Raw genomic sequence first — 22,500 nt, 5'->3', positions numbered from 1 at the left:
CAAACGCACCGTCCTGTGGAAAAACACAGACAAACAATTGTTTTTATTTAAACAGGCCAGTCAGTGAAGAATTTGTATTTATTTACAATGGCAGCCTACCCCGGCCAAAACCTAACAACACTGGGCTAATTGTGAGGCGCCCTACGAGACTACCAATCACGGACAGTTGTGATACAACTTGGAATCAAACCAGGGTCTGTAGTGACACCCCTAGTACTGTGATGCAGTGCCTTAGACCACTGCGCCATTCGGGAGCCCAATGAGGAGAGGACATAGACAGCAGGCCAAGACCTTGACTGAACGACAGTCAGATACTGGTGAATGACCTTATTGACTGAACGACAGTCAGCTACTGTGAATGACTTGATTGACTGAACGACAGTCAGATACTGGTGAATGACCTTATTGACTGAACGACAGTCAGCTACTGTGAATGACTTGATTGACTGAACGACAGTCAGATACTGTGAACGACAGTCAGCTACTGTGAATGACTTGATTGACTGAATGACAGTCAGATACTGTGAACGACAGTCAGATACTGTGAACGACAGTCAGCTGAGTGCAATGATATAAGTAGTCTAATCTAAAAGGGCTTTCAAAATTGAGGGTGTTTGGACCAAGTCAGTAGTGTGAGGTTAGATAGACATGAAGTTCAGTACTTACCTGGTAGGGGTCACAGTTTCTGACGATAACTGAGTTCAGTACGTACCTGGTAGGGGTCAAAGTTTCTGACGATAACTGAGTTCAGTACGTACCTGGTCGGGGTCACAGTTTCGGACGATAACTGAGTCCAGTACGTACCTGGTAGGGTCCACAGTTTCTGACGATAACTGAGTTCAGTACGTACCTGGTAGGGGTCACAGTTTCTGACGATAACTGAGTTCAGTACGTACCTGGTAGGGGTCACAGTTTCTGACGATAACTGAGTTCAGTACGTACCTGGTAGGGGTCACAGTTTCTGACGATAACTGAGTTCAGTACGTACCTGGTAGGGGTCACAGTTTCTGACGATATCTGAGTTCAGTACGTACCTGGTAGGGGTCACAGTTTCTGACGATAACTGAGTTCAGTACGTACCTGGTAGGGTCCACAGTTTCTGACGATAACTGAGTTCAGTACGTACCTGGTAGGGGTCACAGTTTCTGACGATAACTGAGTTCAGTACGTACCTGGTAGGGGCCACAGTTTCTGACGATAACTGAGTTCAGTACGTACCTGGTAGGGGTCACAGTTTCTGACGATAACTGAGTTCAGTACGTACCTGGTAGGGGTCACAGTTTCTGACGATAACTGAGTTCAGTACGTACCTGGTAGGGGTCACAGTTTCTGACGATAACTGAGTTCAGTACGTACCTGGTAGGGGTCACAGTTTCTGACGATAACTGAGTTCAGTACGTACCTGGTAGGGGTCACAGTTTCTGATGATATCCGAGTTCAGTACTTACCTGGTAGGGGTCACAGTTTCTGATGATATCCGAGTTCAGTACTTACCTGGTAAGGGCCACAGTTTCTGACGATATCTGAGTTCAGTACTTACCTGGTAGGGGTCACAGTTTCTGACGATATCCGAGTTCAGTACGTACCTGGTAGGGGTCACAGTTTCTGACGATAACTGAGTTCAGTACGTACCTGGTAGGGGTCACAGTTTCTGACGATAACTGGGTTCAGTACGTACCTGGTAGGGGTCACAGTTTCTGACGATAACTGAGTTCAGTACGTACCTGGTAGGGGTCACAGTTTCTGACGATATCTGAGTTCAGTACGTACCTGGTAGGGGTCACAGTTTCTGACAATAACTGAGTTCAGTACGTACCTGGTAGGGGTCACAGTTTCTGACAATAACTGAGTTCAGTACGTACCTGGCAGCGGTCACAGTTTCTGACGATAACTGAGTTCAGTACGTACCTGGTAGGGGTCACAGTTTTGGGCGATAACTGAGTTCAGTACGTACCTGGTAGGGGTCACAGTTTCTGACGATAACTGAGTTCAGTATGTACCTGGTAGGGGTCACAGTTTCTGACGATAACTGAGTCCAGTACGTACCTGGTAGGGGTCACAGTTTCTGACGATAACTGAGTTCAGTACGTACCTGGTAGGGGTCACAGTTTCTGACGATAACTGAGTTCAGTACTTACCTGGTAGGGGTCACAGTTTCTGACGATAACTGAGTTCAGTACGTACCTGGTAGGGGTCACAGTTTCTGACGATAACTGAGTCCAGTACGTACCTGGTAGGGTCCACAGTTTCTGACGATATCTGAGTTCAGTACGTACCTGGTAGGGGTCACAGTTTCTGACGATAACTGAGTTCAGTACGTACCTGGTAGGGGTCACAGTTTCTGACGATAACTGAGTCCAGTACGTACCTGGTAGGGGTCACAGTTTCTGACGATATCTGAGTTCAGTACGTACCTGGTAGGGGTCACAGTTTTGGGCGATAACTGAGTTCAGTACGTACCTGGCAGCGGTCACAGTTTCTGACGATATCTGAGTTCAGTACGTACCTGGTAGGGGTCACAGTTTCTGACGATAACTGAGTTCAGTACGTACCTGGTAAGGGCCACAGTTTCTGACGATAACTGAGTTCAGTACGTACCTGGTAGGGGTCACAGTTTCTGACGATAACTGAGTTCAGTACGTACCTGGTAGGGGTCACAGTTTCTGACGATAACTGAGTTCAGTACGTACCTGGTAAGGGCCACAGTTTCTGACGATAACTGAGTTCAGTACGTACCTGGTAGGGGTCACAGTTTTGGGCGATAACTGGGTTCAGTACGTACTTGGTAGGGGTCACAGTTTTGGGCGATAACTGAGTTCAGTACGTACCTGGTAGGGGTCACAGTTTCTGACGATAACTGAGTCCAGTACGTACCTGGTAGGGTCCACAGTTTCTGACGATATCTGAGTTCAGTACGTACCTGGTAGGGGTCACAGTTTCTGACGATAACTGAGTTCAGTACGTACCTGGTAGGGGTCACAGTTTCTGACGATAACTGAGTCCAGTACGTACCTGGTAGGGGTCACAGTTTCTGACAATATCTGAGTTCAGTACGTACCTGGTAGGGGTCACAGTTTTGGGCGATAACTGAGTTCAGTACGTACCTGGCAGCGGTCACAGTTTCTGACGATATCTGAGTTCAGTACGTACCTGGTAGGGGTCACAGTTTCTGACGATAACTGAGTTCAGTACGTACCTGGTAAGGGCCACAGTTTCTGACGATAACTGAGTTCAGTACGTACCTGGTAGGGGTCACAGTTTCTGACGATAACTGAGTTCAGTACGTACCTGGTAGGGGTCACAGTTTCTGACGATAACTGAGTTCAGTACGTACCTGGTAAGGGCCACAGTTTCTGACGATAACTGAGTTCAGTACGTACCTGGTAGGGGTCACAGTTTTGGGCGATAACTGGGTTCAGTACGTACTTGGTAGGGGTCACAGTTTTGGGCGATAACTGAGTTCAGTACGTACCTGGTTGGGGTCACAGTTTCTGACGATAACTGAGTTCAGTACGTACCTGGTTGGGGTCACAGTTTCTGACGATAACTGAGTTCAGTATGTACCTGGTAGGGGTCACAGTTTCTGACGATAACTGAGTTCAGTACGTACCTGGTAAGGGTCACAGTTTTGGGCGATAACTGAGTCCAGTACGTACCTGGTAGGGGTCACAGTTTCTGACGATAACTGAGTTCAGTACGTACCTGGCAGCGGTCACAGTGTGGTCCGGTCACACCTTGTTTACATTGACATTGTCCTGTGTGACGGTCACATGAAGCTGTGCCACAGGGAGAGCAGTTGCATCCTGGGTAAATAAGAGAGAGATGGGGAGATAATCGCAGAGACGACTGACTGGAAACCGTTTAACATCAGAGGAAGTGATTTGTTAACCCTTCGCACACCACATGTTATTAACGAGATTAAGACATTGTGGTGAAAACAGAACTCGTTTTTTTGAGACTTCCTGGATTAAAGAGAAATACATCTAGTGGAAGTGAGAGGCTGTAAACTGGGATCAGGATAGAGAGGGTATGTAAACTGGGATTAGGATAGAGAGGGTATGTAAACTGGGATTAGGCTAGAGAGGGTATGTAAACTGGGATTAGGCTAGAGAGGGTATGTAAACTGGGATTAGGCTAGAGAGGGTATGTAAACTGGGATTAGGCTAGAGAGGGTATGTGAACTGGGATTAGGCTAGAGAGGCTGTAAACTGGGATTAGGCTAGAGAGGGTATGTAAACTGGGATTAGGCTAGAGAGGGTATGTAAACTGGGATTAGGCTAGAGAGGCTGTAAACTGGGATTAGGCTAGAGAGGGTATGTAAACTGGGATTAGGCTAGAGAGGGTATGTGAACTGGGATTAGGCTAGAGAGGGTATGTAAATTGGGATTAGGCTAGAGAGGGTATGTAAACTGGGATTAGGCTAGAGAGGCTGTAAACTGGGATTAGGCTAGAGAGGGTATGTGAACTGGGATTAGGCTAGAGAGGCTGTAAACTGGGATTAGGCTAGAGAGGGTATGTAAACTGGGATTAGGCTAGAGAGGGTATGTAAACTGGGATTAGGCTAGAGAGGGTATGTAAACTGGGATTAGGCTAGAGAGGGTATGTAAACTGGGATTAGGCTAGAGAGGCTGTAAACTGGGATTAGGCTAGAGAGGCTGTAAACTGGGATTAGGCTAGAGAGGGTATGTAAACTGGGATTAGGCTAGAGAGGGTATGTAAACTGGGATTAGGCTAGAGAGGGTATGTAAACTGGGATTAGGCTAGAGAGGGTATGTAAACTGGGATTAGGCTAGAGAGGCTGTAAACTGGGATTAGGCTAGAGAGGGTATGTAAACTGGGATTAGGCAAAACAATTTGTAAACTGGGATTAGGCTAAACAATTTGTAAACTGGGATTAGGCTAAACAGTTTGTAAACTGGGATTAGGCTAGAGAGGGTATGTAAACTGGGATTAGGCTAAACAATTTGTAAACTGGGATTAGGCTAAACAGTTTGTAAACTGGGATTAGGCTAGAGAGGGTATGTAAACTGGGATTAGGCTAAACAATTTGTAAACTGGGATTAGGCTAGAGAGGGTATGTCAACTGGGATTAGGCTAGAGAGGGTATGTAAACTGGGATTAGGATAGAGAGGGTATGTCAACTGGGATTAGGATAGAGAGGGTATGTCAACTGGGATTAGGCTAGAGAGGCTGTAAACTGGGATTAGGCTAGAGAGGCTGTAAACTGGGATTAGGCTAGAGAGGGTATGTAAACTGGGATTAGGATAGAGAGGGTATGTCAACTGGGATTAGGCTAGAGAGGCTGTAAACTGGGATTAGGCTAGAGAGGCTGTAAACTGGGATTAGGCTAGAGAGGGTATGTAAACTGGGATTAGGCTAGAGAGGGTATGGCTGTGTGTGTGTGAGTGGATTTGTGTGTATGTGTGTTTGCGCGTGTATGTGTGTTTTCACGTGCATAAACACGTACAGACCTGTGTGTGTGTGTGTGTGTGTGTGTACATGCGTCTGTGTGTGTGTGTGTGTGTGTGTGTGTGTGTGTGTGTGTGTGTGTGTGTGTGTGTGTGTGTACATGCGTCTGTGTGTGTGTGTGTGTGTGTGTGTGTGTGTACATGCGTCTGTCTGTGTGTGTGTGTGTGTGTGTGTGTGTGTGTGTGTGTGTGTGTGTGTGTGTGTGTGTGTGTGTGTGTGTGTGTGTATTGTCCGACCGGGGCCGGTTGCTCTTACTGGTGCAGTTCCTGGCAGTGACGGCGTCACCATAGAAACCGGGCCGCAGATCTCACAGTGCGCCCGGCGGTGTTGTGCATGCAGCTGTGACACTCGCCCGTCAGCCCGTCACAGTCGCTGAACAGCATGTTGGGGTCCGTGTTGTCGTGGCAATGGCAGGGCTGGCACGCGCTGCCAATAACCATGGGGTTGCCGTAGAAACCGGGAGCACACCTGAAGGAGGGTAGAGACAGAATGAGTAGGAGTCAGCGCGTGGATTGGACACAGGTGTGTTTGTTAAGGTCATCAAACAAATGAAGTATGAGCCCTTTTTTCATAAAAACTGCTCTCTTCACTGTTAGTTCAACATGGCAAGATTGTTATATAGTGAAGCTGATTTCATCATTGAATGGGCTACTGACCTTTGACACTGGGGTCCAGCGTAGCCAGGCATACACAGACACTGCATTCTGTTGAGTTTCTCCACACAGCCCACTGCAAAACTGCACAGGAGAGAAGAGGTAGCAGCCAGTTTAGTCAGAGACACAAAACCAATCTACAGTTTCTCTACAATACGTAACAGCTGAGCAAAGAGAGGATCTAGGAGAGGAGAGGCTACTCATTTGTTGAAGGCCACCTGCAGAGGGTCAGGGGTAGAAAAGAGAAGAAGAGGAGAGGAGAGGAGAGGAGAGGAAAGGAGAGGTTACTGCCTTGTTGGAGGACATCTGTAGAGGACAGGGGCAGAAAAGAGAAGAAGAGAAGAGGAGAGGAATGGAGAGGAGAGGAAAGGAAAGGAAAGGAGAGGAGAGGAGAGGAGAGGAAAGGAAAGGAGAGGAGAGGAGAGGAGAGGAAAGGAGAGGTTACTGCCCTGTTGGAGGACATCTGTAGAGGACAGGAGTAGAAAAGAGAAGAAGAGAAGAGGAGAGGAATGGAGAGGAGAGGAAAGGAAAGGAGAGGAGAGGAGAGGAAAGGAAAGGAGAGGAGAGGAGAGGAGAGGAGAGGAGAGGAGAGGAGAGGAGAGGAGAGGAAAGGAGAGGTTACTGCCCTGTTGGAGGACATCTGCAGAGGACAGGAGTAGAAAAGAGAAGAAGAGAAGAGGAGAGGAATGGAGAGGAGAGGAAAGGAGAGGATCTAGGAGAGGAGAGGAGAGGAGAGGAGAGGAGAGGAAAGGAGAGGTTACTGCCTTGTTGGAGGACATCTGCAGAGGACAGGGGCAGAAAAGAGAAGAAGAGGAGAGGAGAGGTTACTGACTTGTTGGAGGACACCTGCAGAGGACAGGGGTAGAAAAGAGAAGAAGAGAAGAGGAGAGGAATGGAGAGGAGAGGAAAGGAGAGGATCTAGGAGAGGAGAGGAGAGGAGAGGAGAGGAGAGGAGAGGAAAGGAGAGGTTACTGCCTTGTTGGAGGACATCTGCAGAGGACAGGGGCAGAAAAGAGAAGAAGATGAGAGGAGAGGAATGGAGAGGAGAGGTTACTGCCTTGTTGGAGGACATCTGCAGAGGACAGGGGCAGAAAAGAGAAGAAGATGAGAGGAGAGGAATGGAGAGGAGAGGTTACTGCCTTGTTGGAGGACATCTGCAGAGGACAGGGGTAGAAAAGAGAAGAAGAGGAGAGGAGAGGTTACTGACTTGTTGGAGGACATCTGCAGAGGACAGGGGTAGAAAAGAGAAGAAGAGGAGAGGAGAGGAGAGGTTACTGACTTGTTGGAGGACACCTGCAGAGGACAGGGGCAGGTGTCACAGGAGAGGGATTGTCCGTCTCGAGAGTTGTTACCATGGAAACCACCTTGACATTTCTCACAGTGGTCGCCAGCCCTGTTGTGTTGACAGTTCTGAGAGAAATATCAAATACATGATACACCCAACAGAACACAGACGTTAAAACACAACAATTCTTTCGGTAATTTATATAAATTATTCTTTGAGTCATAAACTTGGAGAACATCCCAATTTCAATTCCCAGAGGCAGTAGTTAAAACAGTCTGTCAGCCATGATGATGTTCCCAGAGGATATAGTGGTGTTATAGTACTGACTACAGTTATAGTACTGACTACAGTTATAGTGGTGTTATAGTACTGACTATAGTTATAGTGGTGTTATAGTACTGACTACAGTTATAGTGGTGTTATAGTACTGACTATAGTTATAGTGGTGTTATAGTACTGACTATAGTTATAGTACTGACTATAGTTATAGTGGTGTTATAGTACTGACTATAGTTATAGTACTGACTACAGTTATAGTGGTGTTATAGTACTGACTATAGTTATAGTGGTGTTATAGTACTGACTATAGTTATAGTACTGACTATAGTTATAGTGGTGTTATAGTACTGACTATAGTTATAGTACTGACTACAGTTATAGTGGTGTTATAGTACTGACTATAGTTATAGTGGTGTTATAGTACTGACTATAGTTATAGTGGTGTTATAGTACTGACTACAGTTATAGTACTGACTACAGTTATAGTGGTGTTATAGTACTGCCTATAGTTATAGTGGTGTTATAGTACTGACTATAGTTATAGTACTGACTATAGTTATAGTGGTGTTATAGTTATAGTGGTGTTATAGTACTGACTATAGTTATAGTGGTGTTATAGTTATAGTGGTGTTATAGTACTGACTATAGTTATAGTGGTGTTATAGTACTGACTATAGTTATAGTGGTGTTATAGTACTGACTACAGTTATAGTGGTGTTATAGTACTGACTATAGTTATAGTGGTGTTATAGTACTGCCTATAGTTATAGTGGTGTTATAGTACTATAGTACTGACTACAGTTATAGTGGTGTTATAGTACTGACTATAGTTATAGTACTGACTACAGTTATAGTGGTGTTATAGTACTGCCTATAGTTATAGTGGTGTTATAGTGCTGACTATAGTTATAGTGGTGTTATAGTACTGACTACAGTTATAGTGGTGTTATAGTACTGACTACAGTTATAGTGGTGTTATAGTACTGACTATAGTTATAGTGGTGTCATAGTACTGCCTATAGTTATAGTGGTGTTATAGTGCTGACTATAGTTATAGTGGTGTTATAGTACTGACTACAGTTATAGTGGTGTTATAGTACTGCCTATAGTTATAGTGGTGTTATAGTACTATAGTACTGACTACAGTTATAGTGGTGTTATAGTACTGACTATAGTTATAGTACTGACTACAGTTATAGTACTGACTACAATTATAGTGGTGTTATAGTACTGACTATAGTTATAGTGGTGTTATAGTACTGACTATAGTTATAGTGGTGTTATAGTACTGACTATAGTTATAGTGGTGTTATAGTACTGACTACAGTTATAGTACTGACTACAGTTATAGTACTGACTACAGTTATAGTACTGACTACAGTTATAGTGGTGTTATAGTACTGATTATAGTTATAGTGGTGTTATAGTACTGACTACAGTTATAGTACTGACTACAGTTATAGTACTGACTACAGTTATAGTGGTGTTATAGTACTGACTACAGTTATAGTACTGACTACAGTTATAGTGGTGTTATAGTACTGACTACAGTTATAGTGGTGTTATAGTACTGACTATAGTTATAGTGGTGTTATAGTACTGACTACAGTTATAGTACTGACTACAGTTATAGTACTGACTACAGTTATAGTACTGACTACAGTTATAGTGGTGTTATAGTACTGACTATAGTTATAGTGGTGTTATAGTACTGACTATAGTTATAGTGGTGTTATAGTACTGACTACAGTTATAGTACTGACTACAGTTATAGTGGTGTTATAGTACTGACTATAGTTATAGTGGTGTTATAGTACTGACTATAGTTATAGTACTGACTATAGTTATAGTACTGACTATAGTTATAGTACTGACTACAGTTATAGTGGTGTTATAGTACTGACTATAGTTATAGTGGTGTTATAGTACTGACTATAGTTATAGTACTGACTATAGTTATAGTACTGACTATAGTTATAGTACTGACTACAGTTATAGTGGTGTTATAGTACTGACTATAGTTATAGTGGTGTTATAGTACTGACTATAGTTATAGTGGTGTTATAGTACTGACTATAGTTATAGTACTCACTATAGTTATAGTACTGACTATAGTTATAGTACTGACTACAGTTATAGTGGTGTTATAGTACTGACTATAGTTATAGTGGTGTTATAGTACTGACTATAGTTATAGTACTGACTATAGTTATAGTACTGACTATAGTTATAGTACTGACTACAGTTATAGTGGTGTTATAGTACTGACTATAGTTATAGTGGTGTTATAGTACTGACTACAGTTATAGTGGTGTTATAGTACTGCCTATAGTTATAGTGGTGTTATAGTACTATAGTACTGACTACAGTTATAGTGGTGTTATAGTACTGACTATAGTTATAGTACTGACTACAGTTATAGTGGTGTTATAGTACTGACTACAGTTATAGTGGTGTTATAGTACTGACTATAGTTATAGTACTGACTATAGTTATAGTACTGACTACAGTTATAGTGGTGTTATAGTACTGACTATAGTTATAGTGGTGTTATAGTACTGACTACAGTTATAGTGGTTTTATAGTACTGCCTATAGTTATAGTGGTGTTATAGTACTGCCTATAGTTATAGTGGTGTTATAGTACTGACTATAGTTATAGTACTGACTACAGTTATAGTACTGACTATAGTTATAGTACTGACTACAGTTATAGTGGTGTTATAGTACTGACTACAGTTATAGTACTGACTATAGTTATAGTGGTGTTATAGTACTGACTACAGTTATAGTGGTGTTATAGTACTGACTATAGTTATAGTGGTGTTATAGTACTGACTATAGTTATAGTGGTGTTATAGTACTGACTATAGTTATAGTGGTGTTATAGTACTGACTATAGTTATAGTGGTGTTATAGTACTGACTACAGTTATAGTACTGACTATAGTTATAGTGGTGTTATAGTACTGACTATAGTTATAGTGGTGTTATAGTACTGACTACAGTTATAGTGGTGTTATAGTACTGACTACAGTTATAGTGGTGTTATAGTACTGACTATAGTTATAGTACTGACTACAGTTATAGTGGTGTTATAGTACTGACTACAGTTATAGTGGTGTTATAGTACTGACTACAGTTATAGTGGTGTTATAGTACTATAGTACTGACTACAGTTATAGTGGTGTTATAGTACTGACTATAGTTATAGTGGTGTTATAGTACTGACTACAGTTATAGTGGTGTTATAGTACTGACTACAGTTATAGTGGTGTTATAGTACTGACTACAGTTATAGTGGTGTTATAGTACTGACTATAGTTATAGTGCTGCTATAGTACTGACTATAGTTATAGTGGTGTTATAGTACTGACTATAGTTATAGTGGTGTTATAGTACTGACTATAGTTATAGTGCTGCTATAGTACTGACTATAGTTATAGTGGTGTTATAGTACTGACTATAGTTATAGTACTGACTATAGTTATAGTACTGACTATAGTTATAGTACTGACTACAGTTATAGTGGTGTTATAGTACTGACTATAGTTATAGTGCTGCTATAGTACTGACTATAGTTATAGTGGTGTTATAGTGCTGACTATAGTTATAGTACTGACTACAGTTATAGTGGTGTTATAGTACTGACTATAGTTATAGTGGTGTTATAGTACTGACTATAGTTATAGTACTGACTATAGTTATAGTGGTGTTATAGTACTGACTATAGTTATAGTACTGACTACAGTTATAGTGGTGTTATAGTACTGACTATAGTTATAGTGGTGTTATAGTGCTGACTATAGTTATAGTACTGACTATAGTTATAGTACTGACTACAGTTATAGTACTGACTATAGTTATAGTGGTGTTATAGTGCTGACTATAGTTATAGTGGTGTTATAGTACTGACTATAGTTATAGTGGTGTTATAGTACTGACTACAGTTATAGTGGTGTTATAGTACTGACTATAGTTATAGTGGTGTTATAGTGCTGACTACAGTTATAGTGGTGTTATAGTACTGACTATAGTTATAGTGGTGTTATAGTGCTGACTATAGTTATAGTACTGACTACAGTTATAGTGGTGTTATAGTACTGACTATAGTTATAGTACTGACTATAGTTATAGTGGTGTTATAGTACTGACTACAGTTATAGTGGTGTTATAGTACTGCCTATAGTTATAGTGGTGTTATAGTACTGACTATAGTTATAGTGGTGTTATAGTACTGTCTATAGTTATAGTGCTGCTATAGTACTGACTACAGTTATAGTGGTGTTATAGTACTGACTATAGTTATAGTGGTGTTATAGTACTGACTATAGTTATAGTGGTGTTATAGTACTGACTACAGTTATAGTGGTGTTATAGTACTGACTACAGTTATAGTACTGACTACAGTTATAATACTGACTATAGTTATAGTGGTGTTATAGTACTGACTATAGTTATAGTACTGACTATAGTTATAGTGGTGTTATAGTACTGACTATAGTTATAGTGGTGTTATAGTACTGACTATAGTTATAGTGGTGTTATAGTACTGACTACAGTTATAGTGGTGTTATAGTACTGACTATAGTTATAGTGCTGCTATAGTACTGACTACAGTTATAGTGGTGTTATAGTACTGACTATAGTTATAGTGGTGTTATAGTACTGACTATAGTTATAGTGGTGTTATAGTACTGACTACAGTTATAGTGGTGTTATAGTACTGACTACAGTTATAGTACTGACTACAGTTATAATACTGACTATAGTTATAGTGGTGTTATAGTACTGACTATAGTTATAGTACTGACTATAGTTATAGTGGTGTTATAGTACTGACTATAGTTATAGTGGTGTTATAGTACTGACTATAGTTATAGTGCTGCTATAGTACTGACTACAGTTATAGTGGTGTTATAGTACTGACTACAGTTATAGTGCTGCTATAGTACTGACTACAGTTATAGTGGTGTTATAGTACTGACTATAGTTATAGTACTGACTACAATTATAGTGCTGACTATAGTTATAGTGGTGTTATAGTACTGACTATAGTTATAGTGGTGTTATAGTACTGACTATAGTTATCGTGGTGTTATAGTACTGACTATAGTTATAGTACTGACTACAATTATAGTGGTGTTATAGTACTGACTACAGTTATAGTGCTGCTATAGTACTGACTACAGTTATAGTGGTGTTATAGTACTGACTACAGTTATAGTGCTGCTATAGTACTGACTACAGTTATAGTGGTGTTATAGTACTGACTATAGTTATAGTGGTGTTATAGTACTGACTATAGTTATAGTGGTGTTATAGTACTGACTATAGTTATAGTGGTGTTATAGTACTGACTATGATTCAGCTGGAAGCCAGCCGCACCAATGTGTTGGAGGAAACACTGTGCACCTGGCGACCATGTCAGCGTGCACTGCGCCCGGCCCGCCACAGGAGTCGCTGGTGCGCAATGAGACAAGGATATCCCTACCGGCCAAACCCTTCCTAACCCGGACGACACCAAGCCAATTGTGCGCCGCCCCACGGACCTCCCAGTGGCGGCCGGGCTGCGACAGAGCCTGGGCTCGAACCCAGAGTCTCTGGTGGCACAGCTAGAAAGCCTAACTATTAATGTCATTAATAGTTCATTGCAAAGAGATGAGAGTCTGCATCTTCTATTGTCATACAACTTCCTGATCCATCCAGGAGTAAACTATGAATTACATTTTTGCATTTTTTGTTTGCGATTGATATAAACAATCTTTGTGATTGGTATAAACAATCTTTGTGATTGGTATAAACAATCTTTGTGATTGGTATAAACAATCTTTGTGATTGATATAAACAATCTTTGTGATTGATATAAACAATCTTTGTGATTGGTATAAACAATCTTTGTGATTGATATAAACAATCTTTGCGATTGGTATAAACAATCTTTGCGATTGGTATAAACAATCTTTGTGATTGGTATAAACAATCTTTGCGATTGGTATAAACAATCTTTGTGATTGGTATAAACAATCTTTGTGATTGGTATAAACAATCTTTGCGATTGGAATAAACAATCTTTGTGATTGGTATAAACAATCTTTGTGATTGGTATAAACAATCTTTGTGATTGATATAAACAATCTTTGTGATTGGTATAAACAATCTTTGTGATTGGTATAAACAATCTTTGTGATTGATATAAACAATCTTTGTGATTGGTATAAACAATCTTTTGATTGATATGAACAATCTTTGCGATTGATATAAACAATCTTTGTGATTGGTATAAACAATCTTTGTGATTGGTATAAACAATCTTTGTGATTGGTTTAAACAATCTTTGTGATTGATATAAACAATCTTTGTGATTGATTTAAACAATCTTTGTGATTGGTATAAACAAGCAGCACTCACCTCACAGACTCCAGACCCGTCCAGACACTGGTCAGAGTGGCCATTACAGTGTGTGTGTGTTTGCAGCACTCACCTCACAGACTCCAGACCCGTCCAGACACTGGTCAGAGTGGCCATTACAGTGTGTGTGTGTTTGCAGCACTCACCTCACAGACTCCAGACCCGTCCAGACACTGGTCAGAGTGGCCATTACAGTGTGTGTGTGTTTGCAGCACTCACCTCACAGACTCCAGACCCGTCCAGACACTGGTCAGAGTGGCCATTACAGTGTGTGTGTGTTTGCAGCACTCACCTCACAGACTCCAGACCCGTCCAGACACTGGTCAGAGTGGCCATTACAGTGTGTGTGTGTTTGCAGCACTCACCTCACAGACTCCAGACCCGTCCAGACACTGGTCAGAGTGGCCATTACAGTGTGTGTGTGTTTGCAGCACTCACCTCACAGACTCCAGACCCGTCCAGACACTGGTCAGAGTGGCCATTACAGTTTGTGTGTGTTTGCAGCACTCACCTCACAGACTCCAGACCCGTCCAGACACTGGTCAGAGTGGCCATTACAGTGTGTGTGTGTTTGCAGCACTCACCTCACAGACTCCAGACCCGTCCAGACACTGGTCAGAGTGGCCATTACAGTTTGTGTGTGTTTGCAGCACTCACCTCACAGACTCCAGACCCGTCCAGACACTGGTCAGAGTGGCCATTACAGTGTGTGTGTGTTTGCAGCACTCACCTCACAGACTCCAGACCCGTCCAGACACTGGTCAGAGTGGCCATTACAGTGTGTGTGTGTTTGCAGCACTCACCTCACAGACTCCAGACCCGTCCAGACACTGGTCAGAGTGGCCATTACAGTGTGTGTGTGTGTTTGCAGCACTCACCTCACAGACTCCAGACCCGTCCAGACACTGGTCAGAGTGGCCATTACAGTGTGTGTGTGTTTGCAGCACTCACCTCACAGACTCCAGACCCGTCCAGACACTGGTCAGAGTGGCCATTACAGTTTGTGTGTGTTTGCAGCACTCACCTCACAGACTCCAGACCCGTCCAGACACTGGTCAGAGTGGCCATTACAGTGTGTGTGTGTGTTTGCAGCACTCACCTCACAGACTCCAGACCCGTCCAGACACTGGTCAGAGTGGCCATTACAGTGTGTGTGTGTTTGCAGCACTCACCTCACAGACTCCAGACCCGTCCAGACACTGGTCAGAGTGGCCATTACAGTTTGTGTGTGTTTGCAGCACTCACCTCACAGACTCCAGACCCGTCCAGACACTGGTCAGAGTGGCCATTACAGTGTGTGTGTGTTTGCAGCACTCACCTCACAGACTCCAGACCCGTCCAGACACTGGTCAGAGTGGCCATTACAGTGTGTGTGTGTTTGCAGCACTCACCTCACAGACTCCAGACCCGTCCAGACACTGGTCAGAGTGGCCATTACAGTTTGTGTGTGTTTGCAGCACTCACCTCACAGACTCCAGACCCGTCCAGACACTGGTCAGAGTGGCCATTACAGTGTGTGTGTGTTTGCAGCACTCACCTCACAGACTCCAGACCCGTCCAGACACTGGTCAGAGTGGCCATTACAGTGTGTGTGTGTTTGCAGCACTCACCTCACAGACTCCAGACCCGTCCAGACACTGGTCAGAGTGGCCATTACAGTTGCAGGGAACACACCTCCCCAGGAACAGACCTTTAGTGTCTCTGTAGTACCCTGGAGAACATTGCTGGAGAGGAGGAGAGAGGGAGGATGGGGAGAAGAGGAGAGAGAGAGGAGGAGGAGGAGAGAGGGAGGATGGGGAGAAGAGGGAGAGCAGGGGGAGAGAGAAGGTGAGGGAGAGAGAGAAGGTGAGGGAGAGAGAGAAGGTGAGGTAGAGCAGGGAGAGAGAGAGAGGTGAGGGAGAGAGAGATGTGAGGGAGAGCAGGGAGAGAGAGAAGGTGAGGGAGAGCAGGGAGAGAGAGAAGGTGAGAGAGAGAGAGATGTGAGGGAGAGCAGGGAGAGAGAGAAGGTGAGAGAGAGAGAGATGTGAGGGAGAGCAGGGAGAGAGAGAAGGTGAGCGAGAGAGAGATGTGAGGGAGAGCAGGGAGAGAGAGAAGGTGAGAGAGAGAGAGGTGTGAGGGAGAGCAGGGAAAGAGAGAAGGTGAGGGAGAGCAGGGAGAGAGAGAAGGTGAGGGAGAGAGAGAAGGTGAGGGAGAGCAGGGAGAGAGAGAAGGTGAGGGAGAGAGAGAGGTGAGGGAGAGCAGGGAGGAGAGAGAAGGTGAGAGAGAGAGAGGTGAGGGAGAGCAGGGAGAGAGAAGGTGAGGGAGAGAGAGAGGTGAGGGAGAGCAGGGAGAGAGAGAAGGTGAGGGAGAGAGAGAAGGTGAGGGAGAGCAGGGAGAGAGAGAAGGTGAGGGAGAGAGAGAGAGGTGAGGGAGAGCAGGGAGAGAGAGAAGGTGAGGGAGAGAGAGAAGGTGAGGTAGAGCAGGGAGAGAGAGAGAGGTGAGGGAGAGAGAGATGTGAGGGAGAGCAGGGAGAGAGAGAAGGTGAGGGAGAGCAGGGAGAGAGAGAAGGTGAGAGAGAGAGAGATGAGGGAGAGCAGGGAGAGAGAGAAGGTGAGAGAGAGAGAGATGTGAGGGAGAGCAGGGAGAGAGAGAAGGTGAGCGAGAGAGAGATGTGAGGGAGAGCAGGGAGAGAGAGAAGGTGAGAGAGAGAGATGTGAGGGAGAGCAGGGAAAGAGAGAAGGTGAGGGAGAGCAGGGAGAGAGAGAAGGTGAGGGAGAGAGAGAAGGTGAGGGAGAGCAGGGAGAGAGAGAAGGTGAGGGAGAGAGAGAGGTGAGGGAGAGCAGGGAGAGAGAGAAGGTGAGGGGAGAGAGAGGTGAGGGAGAGCAGGAGAGAGAGAAGGTGAGGGAGAGAGAGAAGGTGAGGGAGAGCAGGGAGAGAGAGAAGGTGAGGGAGAGAGAGAGGTGAGGGAGAGCAGGGAGGAGAGAGAAGGTGAGGGGAGAGAGAGAAGGTGAGGGAGAGCAGGGAGAGAGAGAAGGTGAGGGAGAGAGAGAGGTGAGGGAGAGCAGGGAGAGAGAGAAGGTGAGGGAAAGAGAGAAGGTGAGGGAGAGCAGGGAGAGAGAGAAGGTGAGGGAGAGCAGGAAGAGAGAAGGTGAGGGAGAGAGAGAGAAGGTGAGGGAGAGCAGGGAGAGAGAGAAGGTGAGGGAGAGCAGGGAGAGAGAGAAGGTGAGGGAGAGAGAGAGAAGGTGAGGGAGAGCAGGGAGAGAGAGAAGGTGAGGGAAAGAGAGAAGGTGAGGGAGAGCAGGGAGAGAGAAGGTGAGGGAGAGCAGGAAGAGAGAGAAGGTGAGGAGAGAGAGAGAAGGTGAGGGAGAGCAGGGAGAGAGAGAAGGTGAGGGAGAGCAGGGAGAGAGAGAAGGTGAGGGAGAGAGAGAGAAGGTGAGGGAGAGCAGGGAGAGAGAAGGTGAGGGAGAGAGAGAGAAGGTGAGGGAGAGCAGGGAGAGAGAAGGTGAGGGAGAGAGAGAAGGTGAGGGAGAGCAAGGGGAGGGAGAGATAGAAGGTGAGGGAGAGAGAGAAGGTGAGGGAGAGCAAGGGGAGGGAGAGATAGAAGGTGAGGGAGAGAGAGAAGGTGAGGGAGAGCAGGGAGAGTGAAAGAAGGTGAGACAGAGATTCTGACTTGATTCCTATCTGCATGGACAAATCTGTGGACATATCATCACTGTTTATCACACCTAACTATAAGGTTGGGATATCTCAAGTAAAAACCTCAAAGAACATCCATATTTAGGTATCCAGCAATGGAATGACATACAGTAGTACCCACATGTATATTAAACAGTCAGCTGGCAGGGTTAGTAACACAGTAATATCACGATACTAATCAGTCAACCCATTCAAACCTGGCAGGGTTAGTAACACAGTAATATCACAATACTAACACATTTAGAACACATTAATAACACAAACCTGGCAGGAGTCTCCCTGGTAGTTAGTGGGACAGAGACAGATCTCTACGTTGTTGGGGGTTAGTAACATACTAATAACCCAGTAATAACACTAACCTGGCAGGAGTCTCCCTGGTAGTTAGCGGGACAGAGGCAGATCTCTACGTTGTTGGGGGTTAGTAACATACTAATAACCCAGTAATAACACTAACCTGACAGGAGTCTCCCTGGTAGTTAGCGGGACAGAGACAGATCTCTACGTTGTTGGGGGTTAGTAACATACTAATAACCCAGTAATAACACTAACCTGACAGGAGTCTCCCTGGTAGTTAGCGGGACAGAGGCAGATCTCTACGTTGTTGGGGGTTAGTAACATACTAATAACCCAGGAATAACACTAACCTGACAGGAGTCTCCCTGGTAGTTAGCGGGACAGAGGCAGATCTCTACGTTGTTGGCGTGTCGCCCAGTGGGCAGGGTCTGCGCTCCCTCCAGCACGACCCCGCGTAGCGACACAGTGTGGGCAGACTGGGAGTGGAGAGCTCTGATCTGGAGAGACTCTAACTTCAACAGAACCATCATCAGTTCCTCTCTAGACACCACGTTGCCCGTCCGGGCGTGGCGGAAACTTCCCTGGGGGGGGGGGGGGGGGTAAAGAGAGAGATGGGGGTGAAAGTAGGCATGGGTATTATGATGACGGTGGCAGGTAGCCTAGTGGTTAGAGGGTAGGGGCGGCAGGTAGCCTAGTGGTTAGAGGGTAGGGGCGGCAGGTAGCCTAGTGGTTAGAGTGTAGGGGTGGCAGGTAGCCTAGTGGTTAGAGGGTAGGGGCGGCAGGTAGCCTAGTGGTTAGAGGGTAGGGGCGGCAGGTAGCCTAGTGGTTAGAGGGTAGAGGCGGCAGGTAGCCTAGTGGTTAGAGTGTAGAGGTGGCAGGTAGCCTAGTGGTTAGAGTGTAGGGGTGGCAGGTAGCCTAGTGGTTAGAGGGTAGGGGCGGCAGGTAGCCTAGTGTTTAGAGGGTAGGGGCGGCAGGTAGCCTAGTGGTTAGAGGGTAGGGGCGGCAGGTAGCCTAGTGGTTAGAGTGTAGGGGCGGCAGGTAGCCTAGTGGTTAGAGGGTAGAGGCGGCAGGTAGCCTAGTGGTTAGAGGGCAGAGGCGGCAGGTAGCCTAGTGGTTAGAGGGTAGGGGCGGCAGGTAGCCTAGTGGTTAGAGGGTAGGGGCGGCAGGTAGCCAGTGGTTAGAGGGTAGGGGCGGCAGGTAGCCCAGTGGTTAAAGGGTAGGGGCGGCAGGTAGCCTAGTGGTTAGAGGGTAGGGCGGCAGGTAGCCAGTGGTTAGAGGGTAGGGGCGGCAGGTAGCCTAGTGGTTAGAGGGTAGGGGCGGCAGGTAGCCCAGTGTTTAGAGGGTAGGGGCGGCAGGTAGCCCAGTGTTTAGAGGGTAGGGGCGGCAGGTAGCCTAGTGTTTAGAGGGTAGGGCGGCAGGTAGCCTAGTGGTTAGAGGGTAGGGGCGGCAGGTAGCCTAGTGGTTAGAGGGTAGGGGCGGCAGGTAGCCCAGTGGTTAGAGGGTAGGGGCGGCAGGTAGCCCAGTGGTTAGAGGGTAGGGGCGGCAGGTAGCCTAGTGGTTAGAAGGTAGGGGCGGCAGGTAGCCTAGTGGTTAGAGCGTAGGGGCGGCAGGTAGCCTAGTGGTTAGAGCGTAGGGGCGGCAGGTAGCCCAGTGGTTAGAGGGTAGGGCGGCAGGTAGCCTAGTGGTTAGAGGGTAGGGGCGGCAGGTAGCCTAGTGGTTAGAGGGTAGGGGCGGCAGGTAGCCTAGTGGTTAGAGTGTAGGGGCGGCAGGTAGCCTATTGGTTAGAGTGTAGGGGAGGCAGGTAGCCTAGTGGTTAGAGTGTAGGGGTGGCAGGTAAACTAGTGGTTAGAGTGTAGAGGTGGCAGGTAACCTAGTGGTTAGAGTGTAGAGGTGGCAGGTAACCTAGTGGTTAGAGGGTAGGGGCGGCAGGTAGCCTAGTGGTTAGAGGGTAGGGGTGTCAGGTAGCCTAGTGGTTAGAGGGTAGGGTGGCAGGTAGCCTAGTGGATAGAGTGTAGGGGCGGCAGGTAACCTAGTGGTTAGAGGGTAGGGGCGGCAGGTAACCTAGTGGTTAGAGGGTAGGGGCGGCAGGTAGCCTAGTGGTTAGAGTGTTGGACGAGTAACCGAAAGGTTGCTAGATCAAATCCCGAGCTGACAAGGTCAAATCTGTCGTTCTGCCCCTGAACAAGGCAGTTAACCCACTGTTCCTAGGCCGTCATTGAAAATAAGAATTTGTTCTTAAAACTGGCTTGATAGTTAAATAAAGGAAAAATAAAAAATTCATAAAATGTTACGATGGTAGATGTAAAAAAAGACCGAATACTGCAGTTCGAATGAAAAGAGATATTTAGATGGAAATAGAGATTTAAACAGAATGAAAAGAGATATTTAGATGGAAATAGAGATTTAAACAGAATGAAAAGAGATGTTTAGATGGAAATACAGACTTCAAGTCAGTGTCCTACCTCTACCATGTGGACTATCCACAGGTGGTCAGTGTCCCTCCTCTACCATGTGGACTATACCCAGGTGGTCAGTGTCCCTCCTCTACCATGTGGACTATACCCAGGTGGTCAGTGTCCTACCTCTACCATGTGGACTATCCCCAGGTGGTCAGTGTCCCTCCTCTACCATGTGGACTATCCCCAGGTGGTCAGTGTCCTACCTCTACCATGTGGACTATCCCCAGGTGGTCAGTGTCCCTCCTCTACCATGTGGACTATCCCCAGGTGGTCAGTGTCCCTCCTCCACCATGTGGACTATCACAAGGTGGTCAGTGTCCTACCTCTACCATGTGGACTATCCCCAGGTGGTCAGTGTCCCTCCTCTACCATGTGGACTATCCCCAGGTGGTCAGTGTCCCTCCTCTACCATGTGGACTATCCCCAGGTGGTCAGTGTCCCTCCTCTACCATGTGGACTATCCCCAGGTGGTCAGTGTCCCTCCTCTACCATGTGGACTATCCCCAGGTGGTCAGTGTCCCTCCTCTACCATGTGGACTATCCCCAGGTGGTCAGTGTCCTACCTCTACCATGTGGACTATCCCCAGGTGGTCAGTGTCCCTCCTCTACCATGTGGACTATCCCCAGGTGGTCAGTGTCCCTCCTCCACCATGTGGACTATCACCAGGTGGTCAGTGTCCTACCTCTACCATGTGGACTATCCCCAGGTGGTCAGTGTCCCTCCTCTACCATGTGGACTATCCCCAGGTGGTCAGTGTCCCTCCTCTACCATGTGGACTATCCCCAGGTGGTCAGTGTCCTACCTCTACCATGTGGAATATCCCCAGGTGGTCAGTGTCCTACCTCTACCATGTGGACTATCCCCAGGTGGTCAGTGTCCCTCCTCTACCATGTGGACTATCCCCAGGTGGTCAGTGTCCCTCCTCTACCATGTGGACTATCCCCAGGTGGTCAGTGTCCCTCCTCTACCATGTGGACTATCCCCAGGTGGTCAGTGTCCCTCCTCTACCATGTGGACTATCCCCAGGTGGTCAGTGTCCCTCCTCTACCATGTGGACTATCAACAGGTGGTCAGTGTCCCTCCTCCACCATGTGGACTATCCCCAGGTGGTCAGTGTCCCTCCTCTACCATGTGGACTATCCCCAGGTGGTCAGTGTCCTACCTCTACCATGTGGACTATCCCCAGGTGGTCAGTGTCCCTCCTCTACCATGTGGACTATCCCCAGGTGGTCAGTGTCCTCCTCTACCATGTGGACTATCCCCAGGTGGTCAGTGTCCCTCCTCTACCATGTGGACTATCCCCAGGTGGTCAGTGTCCTACCTCTACCATGTGGACTATCCCCAGGTGGTCAGTGTCCCTCCTCTACCATGTGGACTATCACCAGGTGGTCAGTGTCCTACCTCTACCATGTGGACTATCCCCAGGTGGTCAGTGCCCCTCCTCTACCATGTGGACTATCCCCAGGTGGTCAGTGTCCCTCCTCTACCATGTGGACTATCCCTAGGTGGTCAGTGTCCCTCCTCTACCATGTGGACTATCCCCAGGTGGTCAGTGTCCCTCCTCTACCATGTGGACTATCCCCAGGTGGTCAGTGTCCCTCCTCTACCATGTGGACTATCCCCAGGTGGTCAGTGTCCCTCCTCTACCATGTGGACTATCCCCAGGTGGTCAGTGTCCCTCCTCTACCATGTGGACTATCCCCAGGTGGTCAGTGTCCCTCCTCTACCATGTGGACTATCCCCAGGTGGTCAGTGTCCTACCTCTACCATGTGGACTATCCACAGGTGGTCAGTGTCCCTCCTCTACCATGTGGACTATCCACAGGTGGTCAGTGTCCTACCTCTACCATGTGGACTATCCCCAGGTGTGGTTCTTCAGGTGAAGAGTATTCTCTCTCCATGAACACCAGAGTCATCTGGTTACCCTGGAAACACAGAGACAAACACAGCCTTTATTATATGATGCACAACCATTA

General features: G+C 46.1%; 1 pseudogene; it reads right to left on the bottom strand.

The window, feature by feature from the left end:
- The window catches only part of LOC135532826 (laminin subunit alpha-5-like), an 86,076-nt pseudogene extending 63,627 nt beyond the window's left edge, over positions 1-22,449 (bottom strand).
- Between the last annotated feature and the right edge of the window lie 51 nt (positions 22,450-22,500).

Source organism: Oncorhynchus masou, unplaced genomic scaffold (genome assembly GCF_036934945.1).
Source record: "Oncorhynchus masou masou isolate Uvic2021 unplaced genomic scaffold, UVic_Omas_1.1 unplaced_scaffold_2050, whole genome shotgun sequence".
NCBI lineage: Eukaryota > Metazoa > Chordata > Actinopteri > Salmoniformes > Salmonidae > Oncorhynchus > Oncorhynchus masou.
Note: the sequence above shows the minus strand (reverse complement) of the source record. Positions and strands in the feature narration are given on the sequence as shown.